The 17860-nt window shown below is 28.5% G+C and overlaps 1 protein-coding gene across 3 annotated transcripts in view; it reads right to left on the bottom strand.

Moving 5' to 3' along the window:
* LOC126739560 (sialin-like) overlaps positions 1 to 17458 on the bottom strand; it is a 36526-nt gene extending 19068 nt beyond the window's left edge. For 2 of the 3 annotated variants that reach the window (XM_050445309.1, XM_050445312.1), the window contains exon 1: positions 14412 to 14575. The gene's annotated coding sequence lies outside the window, so the exon portion shown is untranslated. Of the gene's footprint in view, positions 1 to 14411; positions 14576 to 17305 lie in introns of those variants that run through there. The other variant, XM_050445311.1, reaches the window with a different exon arrangement.
* Positions 17459 to 17860: the final 402 nt, after the last annotated feature.

The following is a 17860-nucleotide window of genomic DNA, read 5'->3' as shown; positions in this document are numbered from 1 at the left end:
TGACTTTTTTTTATTTATGGCTAATTTATGACCAAGTAGACGCCACATTATATTGCTATTTTGACCCTTGCAGGATTTTGATTAGAGAATCACATGTGTAAGGTTTGCAACTTTTTTATCTTATATGTTTTGCAGGTATACAGGGTGATTTTTAACCTATGCGCATAAACTTGTGAAATCTTAGCTGATGAGTAATAATAAGTAATAATGAAAAAAAAAAATTTAGTAAAATATTTTTAGTTTTGGAGATATCCATATTTTTTTAAATAAAAAACGTGTATTTTTTTAAGTGTTTAATTTAAACTAATTTAAAGCAACTGTTCGAAGTTGTTTCCATTATTTTCGATGCAGACTTGAGCTCGTCGAATCCATGAAGACGTACATGCACGGGCCAAGCCAGGCTGTAGACGAATTGCATCACTGGCAGCGTTTACGCGATGTCGTAGCTCTTGCTCAGTATCAACTTCGTTTACATACACCATTGTTTTCATATGACCCCACAAATAAAAGTCTAATGGATTAAGGTCAGGCGAGCGAAGGGGCGACCCAACTGGACCATCACGGCCTATCCATCGTCCGGGAAACACACGATCTAAATGTTGTCGCACTGGTCGTGAAAAATGTGGTGGAGCACCATCATGAAGAAACCACATGTTCTGCCTAACGCTGAGATTCACATTTTCAAGGACCACTGGTAAATTGTTGCCCAAAAATTCTAAATACCGAGCACCAGTCAAACGATTTTCCAGAATAAAAGGTCCGATGAGCATCCCGTTCAGAATTCCAGCCCATACATTTACAGAAAAACGTTGTTGAAAGTATGTTCTCCGTGTAATATGCGGATTTTCCAAAGCTCAGTAATGAGTGTTATGAAAGTTGTAAATTACATTGCGCGTAAAATTTGCCTCATCCGTAACTAAATTGTTCATGGTAAAGTTTGGGCTTAACTGCTGGTGATGCAACAACCACTCATAAAAGTGTACTCGAAGCGGCAAATCTCTTAGAAGTAGGGCTTGTACCCTCTGCACATGAAACGGGTACAGCAACTCGTGCCTTAAAATTTGCCAACGTGTAGATTGCGATATTCCAAATCGCACTGCAATTGACCTAGTGCTAATTCCAGGTTGTTCTTCGATAACTTCTAAAATATCCTCTTCCAGATTTAGAATGTGCCTAGGTCTAATAGCTCCTCCATCTTGTCCAGGCCGCGGCCGCGCCGCAGTTTCTCTACCCCGCTGAATAACACGTAAGAAAGCCCCACGTCTCGGGTGATATCTTCGAGAAAATCTTTGCGCATACAGATCAGCTGCTCCTACTACATTCTGGTGCATTTCTCCGTAAACCAAAACCATGTCGACAAGTTCTTCGTTTGTAAAAATGTGCGCCATTAAATTTGACGCTTTTATTTTGTTCGTGTGAAAATAACGATCAAAAACTATCACAGCCATCAACAAACTAAGTACTGTTAAAGATTCCAAACAACAAATTTCAAACATTATAACTTGTTTAATATCAGTTATTAATAAACAAAATAAGTTCGTCTGATACACGTTCTGTTGACATTTTTTTAACTTTATTTCGGAAACCAAAAATATTTTACTATATTTTTTTCTTATTATTACTCATTATTGATCTTCATCTACCATTTCCCAAGTTTATGCGCATAGGTTGAAAATCACCCTGTATAGGCAACACGTCTTGGAATCCTCACCCTCCTACTGTCTTGTCCCATAAATGCATGTACCAATTATTTCCGTTGACAGTTATTTTGTAATTATATTATAATTAAGATACGGTACACAAACGATTTTGGATTTGATCGATTTTGGCTCTGAAATGATATAATTTTTTTAGAGTCAAAAAAACTACAACCATCTTTTGGCAAACTGCAGTTGTAGAAACTTGATTAATCATGACACTGAATACAATTTTAATTATAAATTAACATTCTCCATAATTTTTATTCGTAATATGTATTCTGCCAAAGAGTAAAGAACACCAAATTATAGAAAAGCCCCAGATACCGTCTGAGTTTTAAATCCAAATACTACAACAATAATAAATTTTTTCAGCACTTTTGAGAATTTTGATATTTCTTCTGGAAAGGGTTTTTTCAAGCTAAAACATACAAAAACAACTTTTTGAGGGGTAGATGATTATAAAAGTTTTTAAATAATCTAAGTTCAAGAAAATTATTAAATAAAAAAGAACAGACATTTGGAAGGAAGTGCTTAGGAGGAACCAACTACTTAATTCAATTTGTGTGCAGGCCTTTTTAGGCAAATAAATATCCAAATGTTTTGCTTTTTCGAGCAATCCTCCATACTGTCCATAGTATAGTAATTTCACGTATACAAGCGAAGTCTATCACTATTTTAAGACATACATAAAACATTATCATGCCATCATTGCAGCTTCAACTTAAAATGGGACATGTCGTGGTATGCTAGTAATAACCTGCCCCATTTATTTTTACGAGTAAATGATACCTAATATAGAACTTTTATGGACTACATGTGGTGTATAAAAGCTCTGTGGTAATACGTTTATTTTCTTGTCCATAGAAAAACAACTTAAATTACAAATAATAAACACTTGAGTTGCAATTTTGCTCAATTTAACATCTGAATTAAAGTTTCTTTAATTTCATAAAACATTTCCAAATATTGAGGAAAAATATTTAGATTTATGGTCATTATATGTGACTTCTCAAGTCAAATTGGCAATTTAGTTATAACTGAAAAATCGAAGTTATAAGCAATAAAGAATAATCCTCAAATTAACTCTTTATACAATCCTCAATCTATTAAGAGCTACAAGGGAGTATGAAAAATATAACAAAAACAACTTTCTGGATTCTTCATGAAAATGTGATGTTATCATTCTCTAAATACGAAGATAAGTAGACTGGTAATAAATATTTTTAGTAAGATTTATTTTTTATTTTGTAATTTTTGTTCATCAGAATTTCCAAGTTTGTTCGCTACGAATTAAAATTTTAAGTTTAATTTTCTTAAATTATTTTAATAAAAAATGACCTGTCAAAATTAAAATGAAAAATTATGAAGGCAAATTAGTAAAATTTTTTTTAAATTTTAAATAGTGATAATAACCTTTCGCCGCTTGTAACTCAACTTTTATATTAAAATTTGCTATCTAAGCAGAAAACTACAAGAAAATAGGTTTATTTTAACAAAGGTCGCTGCACCAAAGAATTACCCTAATTTCTTGAAATTATCCATCAGCCCGGTTCCACATCACAACATAAAAATTTCCGTTTTAGAACATTCTATGGCTGTTGAAAATTTAATAATCTAAGGGAAAAATTTCATGACATTTTAATCAGTTTTGAGGTTTATTTTGGAAACAATTCGAAGGTAGACAAGCAGTCAACGAGGAAAGTGAAATTATGGTGATTAATAAAACAAAATGTGTGTCCTCGACAGCTGAGTTAATTTAATGAATTTGACGGAGTTACATTACGGCACAACATATTGGCTAAATATACCTAAATAATTTTCAATTTTCATATATTTTTCACAATTTTCATATATTTTCAACGACCACAGAATCAGGGATCTATTCACTGATCACTTAAGTTACTTCGTTTAACAATACAACACACATTATTTAATTTTATTTCACATTACTTCAATTAATATATTGAATATCCTAACGTACCCTAGTTTTTTGTTTGTTTTTTAAATATTTAAATTTTTAGCTTACAAATATTTTTAAATTAAGAACCCTGTCAACATTTATTTAATAAATTCAACTCAATCACATACTATTTAATAAATAGAATCTTAATAATTGAAGTTGTTTGAATATTCCAATTTAAAAAAATATGCCTCGGAGATTAAAACACGCTTTTTTCTCCCATAAAATTCCTTTTATTGTCACCTTTAATATAAAAAAAACGAGGCGAAAATAAGTATAAAAATTTTTTAAGGCGACGAGTACAATCATGTCTGCGAGTTATAACAATCCAATAAATTCAACAGCAATCCTTGAACATTTTAGCACTTAACATTAAGTATTCGCTTAAGGTGGGTGAAGATTTTCGTTTTAAACTCTAGATTTTTTTCTAATTAAATATAACTCAGTGGTATTCAATAGTATCATCTCGTCTAAATCGGGATTTTATGAGAAAATACTGTACAATCGTGCTCCTTGTGATGTAATCGTATCTCATACCGGCAAGGTAGTAGGTGTCACTACATCTATTAATTTTTGATAGATTTTGCGAATTTCTGTCATAACCTCATATTGATACAAATTCAATGATGTATCACATGTCACATTTTTTTTGTTAGTTGAAAGGAAAAATGCAAATTTTCTATTTTTTAGCATATTTTTTAAGTAAGCTTTGGAAACAAATACTTTGACGTAAGTAAATACCTGTTACCGAGTCTGTCACATTTTTCTTAATATCTATTTAGAGAGTGATGAAGCTAAATGAAGCATTGATTTGCATTGTACATTGTACTACTTATAAATACAAAAATGTAACCAGTAATAGACAAATGTTTTATGCAACAAATAATGAATACATTTTAAAAATAACGAAAAAAGCAAATAAATTAACGCATTTTATAAATTTCATTTAAAACAGGTGTTCAAACAGGTTTCCGTTATTTTCTAGACATAAGTATGATCTTCTTACAGTAGCAGTTAAAACATCACGCAATATCTCTGGCGTAATACTTTGAAAAGCGGCCGACACATTCTCGTAACTCCTGCTCAGTTCCAAAAGAATGTTGATAGACTCAGTTTTTAATAAATCCCCAAGTCCGGGGATCGCGCTGGCCAAGACACTTCACTGGAGGTTCCAATCCACTTTTCAGGAAAACGCTGCGAAAGGTAATGTCGAACTTGCCCAGAATTATGTCTTGTTGAAACCAACAGCTATTGACTTGTGCCAGAGGTAAATCATCTAAGCAGTCTTCTAAATCATTTTGCAATAAATTAAGATATCGTTCTGCTGTTAATGAATAATGGTAAATAAATGGACCTAGTATTTTGGTTCCTAAAATTCCACACCACATATTAAACCCAAAACGTTGTTGATGTCTAGATATTTTCTTAACACGCGGATTTTGTTGGACCCAGTAATGACTATTGCGGCGGTTAAAGATACCATTATTAGTGACCATACTTTCGTCGGACCATATTATTTTTGATGGAAAATTAAAATCCTCTTCACAGGCACGTGTATACCACTCACAAAAATGCCCACGTCGTTCGAAATCCCCAGCTTCCTTGGCAAATTCTAAATTTGTAGGGGTGATATCTATTTTTACGTAAAATAAACTGAGCTGTAGATTTGGCCACTCCTACATTTTTTTCAATTTGCCTGGTTGATATCTCGGGGTTTTCAATAACTGCTTGTAAAACATTATTTTGAGTTTCTTCTTTCTGTTTCTTTTTTGAAGAGATTCCTTTTTTCGAGATAAAACAGGCTTTTTAAACGAACCATATTCTTTTAAATTTCGAGCCAACTCTAAGAAAATGGATTTACATGGTTGCTTTCTATCTGGAAATTTATTAAGATACATTGCTGCTGTATTTACAGTATTTTTGTTGCACAAAATGTAGCACGACAGCATGTCAAACTTCTCTTCATGACTATAATGACCACCAGGCATATTTGAAGATAATAACACAATTTTAGCAATAATAACGACAACAGTAAATAATAATAACAATAATTACTCAACAAACAACACCTCGACAATCACTGTAACAACAACAGCAATTAATATTTAATAAAAAATATGTGACAGGGTAAAAGGTATTTACGTCAATGTGTCAAAGCATATGTTTCCAAAGCATACCTACTTAATAATATGTTTAAAAAAAAAGAAAAATTGTATTTTTCCTTTTAACTAACAAAAAAAATGTGAAATGTGATACATCGTTAAATTTGTAATAAAAAATGAAATCAGATACAGGGTGTACTTTCTTTTCGCGCCATATAAAAAAATAAAGTTGATGGTGGTTTCTCGGAAACGAGACGTCGGATATAAAATTTAAAGGCCGCTATCACGTACTACTTCAAAAGTGTCAATGAGAAAGTGTCAATAATTTTTTGATATCTTTTAAAATAAAGCCAGGAAAAATAAAATCGATATTGGCAAATTTCCGTTTTTTCCAAATATTTCAGCAGGCCATGGAAATTTTTGGAGTTTCTCAACAGCATGTAAATACGCTTCAAAGTGCACAACTTTTTCCTAATTTAACCGAAGCTGTATCTCCAATAGGTACCGAGATCCCCATGCTTAGGATTCTTATCTTGGACACCCTGTATATAAGACAATAGCAGAAAACCGAAAATTTCATGGAAAAAATTGATCTAGTGACAGGTTTTATCTGAGTTACAATTATACTGCAATAAGTAGCTTTTGTAGAGCAATAAATGCTACCAATGAAAAATTTTAAAAAATAAAAAAAAAATGTACAATACTAGAAAATAAATTAGAGTTAAGTTAAATGTGATGAGAGTAAGTTAAAATGAGTTTAAGTTAAAATTCAATTTATATTTTTCCAAACACGTTAGCATCTAAGACTCTATTGTATTTTTTAGGCATAAAATCCTGTTGAAATATCCATTGCAATTTTCGCAGGACTTGTTTTGTATTTTATGCCATTAGAGCCAAACAGTAATGATTTTTTTTATCGCTTTTTCATCATAGATTAAAATACAAATACGAAAAAAATATTTTTTTATGAAACTGAGAGATAGGAGCTTTATCATACTACATTCAAGCCTTTCTTGTTTTCATCGATAGAAATTGCTTTTTAAGAACTATTCTTTTAAAATGTATCAAAAAACCTTTTTGACGTAAATACTAAATTGCTCCGAAAATTCAGTTCGAAATAATTGGTATTTTTGTAAAATTTTTCAGAAGTAGTTCTACTAAATTGTTTATATCTTAGCATAATTTTTACATCACTACGACTCTTGTATTTTAGTATTATTTTTGTTACTGGAGTTAAGAGTTTTTTTATGTAATAATTACCACAAACTTTGTGTTGTATAACAAAAAATGAATGTCGAGGATAATAAATAATTTTCATACTTACAATAACCATAAATTCCTTTTCTAAAAAAAAATAGAATGCTATTTTCATGTTAATAAGGAATGATAAAAAGATTAGTCCCTACAGTTAAGTAATATTTTAACGCATATAAAATGAAAACATTTATTAAGTCTTGTATATCTTGACCTGTATTAACTAAACGCATTTTGCATTTTAAAAATAGTACGCATTTAACATACTATTTACAACTAACCTTAAAACCTTTTTATAAAAAAGCTATTATATGCAATGTAGGACACCCTCCCTACATCATGTTATATCATGTTGTGACCTTATGCTGATAAATACTATATGAGTCACCACAGATCAATTTAAATGTAATGTGTTAACTTACCTTAAACTAATATTTAAATTTTATAACGTGAGAATTATCAGTTAAAAGAAAAACGATATTTTTCTCAATATTCATGTTCTTGTTCATGACATATTTGCATGTCAATGGCAACACAGAATCATTACATAAATAAATTTTCGAATATACGAATAAGGTGTGATTTCTATAAATAAAATATTTATATGGGTTTTTCGATCATTTTGACCATATTTGATTTATGTGTATTGTATGTAGATTTAAGTAATTAGCGTATAGTTATTAGACACTTATAAATTTTATATGTAATTAGCATTGAGTGCATCCAAATGTTTTTTTTTTTGTTTGCATTAGATAGAATAAATAATTTTAAAAAGATTTAGCATTAAAATAATTATTAAATGGACTAGGCAGATGTCTAAAGATTTGAGAGTTTGATGAACCTTTCCTTTTTTCAACAAAAAATTAAGTTTTATTTAAAACAAAGTATAAAATAAAAAATAATAATTTATTAAAATAGTTTAATGTAGTAAAATATGTAAAAATGTGGTTTTCAATGATAAATTAAATATGTAGATTCAAAGGTGGTAGTGATTCGATTTCCGGAAAAACTAAAACCAAGTAAAGTGAAGTAAACCAACCATGAATGACCTCAAAATTTACTAAAAAATAAGTATCTTATAAAAAAGTTACCAAATTTAAAAGAATTTGGTAACATTCTATGACTAATTATATTAGTTATAGTATAAATAAAATCTGAGATAATGATAAAATAAATATTTAAATAAAAAGGTAATATTAGCCATTTAAGTTATGCTTTACACGATAACCCTACTCTTAAATGATTTAATAATAACTATTCATAAAAAGACAACATCGTGGGCTTATAATTTTATGAAGTTAATTTAAATGGCAAGTGAAAAAAAGTTTTGAAATTCTTTTAGTTATAAAATATGTCGTTTATTAATTTCTAGGTGAACATTATCGTAACATCTTGCACAAATTTGAAATTAACTATTTAACTATCTAGAAATGGTGCCGCTGGCTGATCGTAGAAATGTACTCTACCAATACCACTAATAGCCATTTGGTCAATAATCAGCTGCAAAATATGTTTTACGATCAATGAATAGCCAATAGTAACGGGACCACATCTTTGACCCCCCCGCGCTCCAGATCTGACAGTAGTGATTTTTTTTTTATCTGAAGACTAGTCAAAAATAATATTTATAACCAAACAAAAAAATATTAATTACCAAGGAAAAATCCATATGGAGGGTTAGAACTGCATTTGATAGACCTGCCAGTCAATAGGGAGATCCATCCATGAATAATTACTACGTATGCACAAGATATGGCTAGAATTCAGTATAAACATTCATTAAAATAATTTTTGTCACTTGGTATTCTATTTGAATATTTTCTTTAGTAATTACTAGTTAATTTTTTAGGTAATTTTTCTACACATTGACTCTTTCGGATCCAAAACTCTTAAAGTTTTGTTTCAATTTCTTGACCGTATTTGGTGATGGTTTCTTTTTCGGAAACAGGGTTGCAATTATAAGGCATGTCTTTGAAATAAATTTATCACACTCACCGTAAATAATTAATAAATTAACATAATCTTCGTGTATGTAATTCAACCGCCCCGGTCTGATTTATGACAAATTGCAAATGACAAGTAGTGACAATATTATATCACTTGAATAATGTTGCAATTTCCCGGTAAACTGAAAGTGATAGAAAATAAATGAATTCGTTAATTACGTAATAAATTTCATTTATTTTGTTCAAAAAAAAATTAAAATTGTTTTCTGCATTTTCTTAGAATAAGAAATAATAATATTATAAGTATAAAAATAAAATAATATTGCAGTAAAGGATTATTAAAGGGAATAAAAAAATGAAAAAAATGAAATTAGGAAATATTAAAATATAATGACCGAAGTTAAAAATTAAAATTTTTTACATTTAATTTTTTATAATAAATGAATTATGTAATTTTCCAATAAAAGGATAAAAATGTAAATTTTTAGTACCTTCTTTGGCTAGTAAATTATTATTTTGGAATTATTTATTTTAACATGTGATTTCAATGAAACACGTCATACATTTCGATTGATATAAATTATAATAAACCTCTAAAACTTAGTTTGGTTTTAGTAATAAAACTAGCCTTTATTATTCTATTTTTATTTTATATATTACTACAACCTTATACAAAGACCACACACAATAGAAAAATCCATTTCGTTTGACTTACTTCGCTTGATACCCATTATTAATACAAATTCCTATAAACATGAATATATTTAATAAATATAAATTCCCACTATTATACTTACAAAACCTTCTATGCTAATTATTCTGTTAAATCGTATTGTTCAAAACAAAAATTAATTTGTTCCAGGTAAAGCTACGAATGACTGAAATTTACACATGGCTAACAATATTACTAAATAATGGGTACTAATGGTCAAAGGATTAAACTCAATACTATTTGTACTAATTGTAATGGCAATAAATATTAAATGCGTCAAACTAATAGATAGCTTATAAAAGCCTTTGTTTAAGTTTTAATTAAATAATGAAATTCTCATAATTTTTATAAATTTGCAACATATAGAGTGTACCTAGAATAATATTATATTAAAAAGGTCATATTTTTATCGCGTGGTTAAAAAAATAAAAAATGCAAATACTATGCATTTTTTATTTATCAGCTGCACACGTTTTCATTATACATGTATCTACATGAATAAGAATTATTATTTTAAGTACTCTACATTTAAAATATTGTCACACGTGTTCCTGGGATCTAGTTATCTAAAATTAATTTTCTTAGGATAATGGATTATGATTGAAGAATTTCTAACATGACGGATTTTTTAAAGTAATTCATCAACGATCCTGTCAATAAAAAAAGTTCTGTTAGAGCTTGAAAAAAAAATTTTCCTTTTAAATGATGTTCATAGAAAAAGCGTTTTACAATTAATGTCCTTTAATAAATTAAAAAAATATATAATTTTCATATTGCATAAGAGTCCTATAAAATAGAGAACAAAAAGAATCATGATTTAATTATTTTTTTAAATATTAATTTAATACAAAATATTCTTATTTTGAAATCCCAACAACCCTTTTTGGTGCAAGTTTCGAGGTTAGTAAACCATTTTATTTTTAATAAAACATAATAATAAATATTTAGTTATAATTTTGAATAAAAGACCACGAAATTAGATATCAATTATGAATTTATAAATCAAAAACACGACTTGAGCCATAAATACTTTAAAAGTTCACTAAATATTACAAGAGACATCTAGAAACTAATAAATCTTAATTTTCATGGATCAACCGCACCAAAAATAATCTACATGCAAAGATGTTCAAATAATTTGCAACAATTTTTACAGCTACTTTGTAAATGAAGTTAATGCAAAGGGAGGTAATTTACAATGTAAGATACAATATTCTTGTATTTTACATTATCTTAATAACTATTTACTATAAAATAAGAATGATCGAATCGAGCGATAGTTATTGCCCTATTTTAAGTATGCCAGACTTTGAATAACTTATAATTTTCCGTTTAACAAGATACCTATTAAAAATATAATTTATTTTCGGCATGTCAAATCTACAGAGGCCGGTTTAGTTGAAAGTGTAAACTACATATTTGAACATCTTGATATAAATTGTTTTGTTACTTGACTTAGGCCTTTGATCTGGTTCTAATTAAAATTTGCTTAAAAATTTTCTCATTTTTAAACCTGAATCTTTTAGACTTTGTGAACCAGCGTAAAATTGGATTATCTGTTATGTGACTATCTGTCATGGTATCTTGCAAGATTTACTAATGTCACTACAATTTTGTTTATTATTCTACAAACTACTTAAATAAATCAAGCCAATAAATAATAAAATCATATGATACTTCTCTTTAAGTTAAGCAATAAAATCTTAGCATGGTGTATTTCTAATCAGTGTCACATCTTCGGAATTCATGACACTTGGATTATTTAAGCGGAAAATTTGCTTCATCAAGTTTTATGGTGACTAAGCTGAAAAGTCTATTTTAGTTCAATTCTCCTCTATAAGCATGAACATGTAATAGGATGCTTTTCTGATAATAGCAGACTATTTTTTGTCGCAGAAACGTTGGGCATAGTGGATGGAGCTGTGTGTAGAGTTCAATTATGTCCAAATTCTCACTATATTATTTTGGGCTACTTTTATATATTTGTTAAAAAATATGAATACTACTTCATAAATAACTCGTTTTACAATTGGGGGATTCGTACTAGATATACTTTATCCCTAAGTGTTCTTCAACATGATAGTACTATGTTCAAAGACCCCTTTTATCTTTTAAGTTCAACTGAACATATGATGTCTATATATAATTTATAGTACTTCAATTTTACTGTGATTACTTTAATTTTAGTTAGATTAAGATGTTTTGTACTTTGTTTTTTTTGTTGTTTTTAATATATGCTCCAATCTATATGCATAATTTGTATCGAAAGGCTTTAAACTAATAAATAAGAAGTGCAATTAAGAAATATAATTTTAATCATGTTAAAAAATTGATAAGCCGTTAACCAAAAAAATTTTTAAATATTTAAATAAATTAATATATTAAAAGTATATATTTTTACTTTCATGTTAGGATCTGGTATTAAAGTAAACTTTTATAGTTAAGACAAAATAAGATAAAGAAAAAATATACATATAGACAAATAAAAAATATACATATTATGGCTCTCCGAAGATTTATATTAATAAATGCAAATGATGGAAAGGCAATTAATATTTAGCTGAAATAATATTAAACGTTGATAGAAGTCAATTTTAAATAAAAAAATATATAAAATCTTATTAATATATTCATTGCAATGGCACTTTTACTTTTGCAAGTAGCAATTTTCCCTAATAGCCCCTTGCATTAAAATCAATACATTTCACTCTATATACAGTTGATTGGACTGCTGGGATATAGCCTCGAGAAAAATATTAATCTTTTAAGATCTCAACTCTTTTTAATAAATGGTTTCTTACGGTTCTCCTAGTCACGTAAATACCCAATTTAATAAACTCTGTGATTCAGAGTTTTGAAAGTACTAATGGCCAAAATTTTAATTACCAACCCAGTGCTGTTCTGGAAGCCGAAAACTTACAGCAAATACCTACAAATAGGTATTGACGCCTGTTTAAAAGAACTATCAAGAAAAGAAATTAATTTTCTACACTATTAAATATCAACAGAAAACTTATCTAGATTACTAACCTCAACGGATACCAGAATACTTCTTCTGCTACTTCTCACAGTGGTACAATAGGCTAACTCCTAATTATGGCTAATGGAATTTCGTCATGGTACGAAGTCCGTTAGATAGTTTTCGTGCAAACACTTTACACTCATATTTTAGTTAAATTTTAAAATTATATAGTTTATATACCTGTAAACCCCTATCTTTGTCTAAGAATTAGAAGAGTATGGGAATAAAGTGATGTTTATCGTGTATAATTAGACAAATTATGTGGAAAAAAACATTTTTGCTAGGTAATTTAAACATTATTAAGAGCATGAAGCGATGATGAAAAATGTGGAAAAGACGACTTTTCATTTACCTACATATACCATTCTTCCATAATTACCACCTTCCATACCATATTTCAAAAAAAATATTATATGATATTATATTTTCTTCGAAAGTCCTTAATGAATACAGTTGTGCTATGTGAATAGAATTAAAGGCAAGAAAGGAAGATTTTATCATATGCCTGTTAAAAAGCGAAAGTAAATAAATGATTTCTTTTCAGTTTTATGTGGGCATTTTTCTATTATTTAAAAGCTCCCAATTAATTTAACGGCCGTTTAAGAAAAAAAGTTTTAATTAAAGGAAGATTTTTTTTTGACCTTGAGCAGATTTTTCAAATGTTTTAAAGGTCTTGATGTCCTTACAAAGGAAAGTTATTTTATATCCAAAATTCCTAAAAAACTAAAAACAATTTAGCCTCTAATGAAATATTCTCAAAAAGTTAGAAGCAAAGAGAATTTTGTTCATCAAGTTCCAAGAGTTCCAAATAGCTTTACGAGTTCTTTCCGAATTCGGTGCTCATTACCCTCTTATATTTTAAATACTTTTTTTTCCAATTTAACGACTAATTTTTCCATTCCAACTTAATCCACAATTTTGTGTTTTAAATTAGTTAAACTATATAGCAATATCTCAGCAAGATAAGTTAATATTTAATATTATATTTTGTACTACTAAATAATTTTTTTTACTACCGAATTTATGAAGTATTAAGATAACCATAGTAAAAAAATATTAATCTCGTTATATTAGAATAAAATAAATCAAATTTAAAAAATTTCGTAGTAATCTAGCATTTAAAATATTTTCTTACTTCGTCGTTCAAACAAAAAAATATTTAGTAATGTTCTGAAAACTCCAAACTTTCAGAAAATGAAACTTCTAAAATATAAAAACTTTAAACGATCAAACTCATAAATGTAAATGTATTTTAAATGACTTTTTCTTCTTCTAATGCATAATAATATTATAATCGCTTAAAGACTTAAATTATGATCTAAATAAAAATAATAAAAAAACTATTTACTCTTATCAGATATCAGAAAATTTAAACCGCATTTACTCACACATTTACAAGCATGATCGTATTGGAAAATTCTAAACTTATAAAACTAGGTACTAAAAAGTATAAGAAACATTTATGAAAAATATCGTAGTAATTTTTGGGATTCAAAAGATGTTTTTTTTGAACCAAAAAATATTCAATTATCTTCTGTTAAAACTGATATTCCGGAAACATCTAGAGAACTACAATCACTTCAGACATATTTATGTTTCTTCTTACCCTTTAAGGCTAAAAAATATTTTAATCGTTTAAGGATCTACCACCAAATAAACTAAAAATATTTTAAAAATAAATAAACAAAAAAAAACAACAAATCGTTTACTCTTACCACGTATCGGAAAATTTAAACCGCACACACGCACAGTACAAATTTACTACAAAAAACTTTGCATACTTTCACGGTGGACGCGCGACTATTTACAAATAGTCCAAATCAAACGCAACATTGTTATAGATGGTGGGCAAGGTAATGGTAAACCCATCAATAAGTCCATCGATATGACATTGAGAAGTGAAGTTTGTTTTTGCCATTTCTTCGAGTTATTTCAAACTATTTACTTGCTAATTTATATAGAATGTCACGGAACTGAACCAGTCTTATATAACTATTACAAATTAAAGAGAAATAATTAGTAAAAGGTCAATAATTTTTAAATTAGCTTCATTGTATAAGAACTTGTTGCTCAAAGATTTACGTATTTTTTATTTAATTATTAACGGTTAATCTAGTTTTTATAGATCTACATTATGTCTACTTTGAAGATCGATATCTCGGCTTCTATGGCCACTATCCGGATAATTCCAATAGTTTTGTCTTAGTTTCGTCAATGTGAATACAACAAAACCATCCATAAGATCGTACCTTTTTAGTAGCCGAGATCTTGCATTTTTAGAGCCTATTTTTGGGGTCAAAAAGTCATCAAATATGGCAATTTAATGAATTTTCAAAGTGCTCGCATGCCGTTAGATCTATTCGAATCAGATCTTATATATTAAAAATATAACCCGGTATTTTTTTTTAATATCTAGGATCTGAACAAGACGCTGGCATAGTTGATGCGATATAAAAAAAAAAAAATCTCGGTAGAGGTACCCGAAAAATTAAAAATTCCAAACTTTGAAGAACGATATCTCGGCTTCTATGGCCACAATCGGAATAATTCCAATAGTTTTCGTCAATGTGAATACAAGACGACCATTATCTTTTAAGAGACGAGATCTTGCATTTTTAAAGCCCATTTTTGGACTCAAAAAATCGTCATATTACAAATTTTCAAAGTGCTCGCATTTCGTTATATCGGCTCGAATCTTGGTATAACCAGGTATTTTAATAATTTATAGGATCTAAACGAGATGCTGGTATAGTTAATCCGATGTTGAATAAAACATTTTCCTGAAAGAAATCCATGTTTGGAGGACCCCAAAAATGAAAAACCTCAAATTTTGAAAATCGATATCTTGGCTTCTATGACCACTATGGGAAAAATGTCAACAGATTTTTCTTAGCTTTGTTATTGAGAATACAATAAGATGAATCGCAAGATCGTACCTCTTTTAATAGCTTTATTAATAAGCTCTTTTAATAACACCAATGAGTGTGAAAGTAGTTTATTCTTGTGAGGCTTCTTAGTGTATAAATTCAATAGATACCTAAGAGATGAGAGACTAAGAAAGATTATTAAGTAAAAGATCTGCCTGGAAGTTCATCTTTCTTTCAAATAATTTGTCGATAAATACCATTGCCACAAGGCTGATTTTTTTCGACAAACTTTATAAGTTCCGAAAATGTAAGACCCGTGGATAAAAGATAACTAATCCTAGCTAGTAGATACTTACTGATGCCATAGATATCAGTCAGTAAAAGTAAGCTTTCGCCTTTTGAGGTATTTTTGAGAATTATGGAGGACCTCTTTCAACATAATAGAATTAATACTGAAGAAGCCCAAGTTATGAATTAACTGTTTCAACAGTTTATCAATGTGAACAATGTGAATTAATGAATGTAAACATTGAGTCTTAAGGCAATCATAGTTAAGAGTATCTCATTTTTCAGGTTAATGACTTATGAAGTTTGATGATAATTGCTGCTAGATCTAATATTAGAAATATTGAAATAATTCTGAAATAAAATGGAAATTACAGGACTTAATTGGACTGCCGTTATTGGTACTAACATTTTCCTCTCAGATTAGATACAAAAATTCTTACGATGATTTGGGAACTAAGCTGAAATGGTTAAAGAATATTGAAATAAAATAAGAAACTCTTTTCTATAACCGCCTTTTGACAAAAATGTTTTATTTTGATCAATGACTCCTAGGCTTATACTAGAATACCCTAAATAGGATTTCTTAGTAGCTAACTGAATAACTAATAAAATACCAATAAAAAAGATGAAGTTAAAAAAGGAATACTGATGATTTTATAGTCGTATTTTTGCAATAAATTATTTTATTATACTAAAAATCAAGAATCAGCGTTATGAAGGTGATCTACATTGCTACGAGTGAACGATATTGATGAAGGTAATGTATCTTAAGAAAAAATACTATAAGGCAATTATATTAGTATATTATAGGCTTTAGATGGTAATTATAGTTTAGGTTCTTTATAACTTATTTATTGTATTATTAATATAGGTTAAATATGTTCATGTATAAGAACGTAAATACTGAAGTTTTGTTTTAGTATTTTCAATGCTGTTTGCTTTTAAACTGTTGAGCTAATATTATATTTTGTTATAAGCAACCTAATATCCGAAATATTCTATATAATAAATTTAAAACTAAACGCGCATTATTAAATACTCACCTTTCCAAAATATCTCAACACATTTATTTGAAATAAGCCAACAATACTTATGAAGACATATAAAGACAATACACTAAGTTATATTTTGTCTTGACAAATTGCTTCAATTATGTGAAGGTATACGACTGCAACTCTAAAATAAATGATCTTTGTTGCAATGGCCCTGTTTAAAAACAAATAATTAAAAAATTTATCAATGAAAACGCGTTTTTTTTGGGCGTGTTTACCTTAATGATCGTAAAAGGAATGGTTTAGATTAAAGCTCTTATAAAAACATATAATAGTGGTTAAGTAAGATTTTACATTAAATATGCTACTGTTAATAATATACATATTTGTATGAAAATATATTATTCCTCTTTTAACTAGAATAATATTATAAATTAATATATAAAAATGTCTTACACTTACCTAGCTTCGACCTTATTTAAGGTAGGCAAGAGGGTAAATTTAACGGAAAAATTATTAAAATTGTATGCATGTAGATACCGTAAGTGAGGTTGCACCGCTTACTTTTCTGGTTCTGATGCAAATGGAACTGATGCCGATGATGTACGAAAAAACCCAACTTTAAAGTGTTTCTTCGGGTCAGGTTTTTTAAATGACGTAATTTAATCAGAAATTTCTTTATTATATTAATTTGTGAATGTAACATTCTGAATTATTTTTTTTTTGTGAATGCACCTTCACAAAAGAAGGTTGTTAGGTTCACAATATACAGCAGAAAGAGTTCCTATTATGAGATTATATAGGGTATTCCAAATTGCAGTATCAACATCGCATTCTGTATTCGTACTAGTACTAAGCCTTAATTTTTTTTTTAATATTGTAGCGTTTTCTTTGTTTACTAGGTGTAAATAAAAATAGTCAACTAATTTATTTACACACTTAAACTATGAAACACGACTTACTACCACTCGAATTATATATTTTTACTGTATTTTCTTACAACTATTTAAATCTCGC

The sequence above is a fragment of the Anthonomus grandis genome, chromosome 8, assembly GCF_022605725.1.
Source record: "Anthonomus grandis grandis chromosome 8, icAntGran1.3, whole genome shotgun sequence".
Lineage (NCBI taxonomy): Eukaryota > Metazoa > Arthropoda > Insecta > Coleoptera > Curculionidae > Anthonomus > Anthonomus grandis.
The sequence above is the reverse complement of the archived record's forward strand: the minus strand, read 5'-3'. Positions and strand labels throughout refer to the sequence as shown.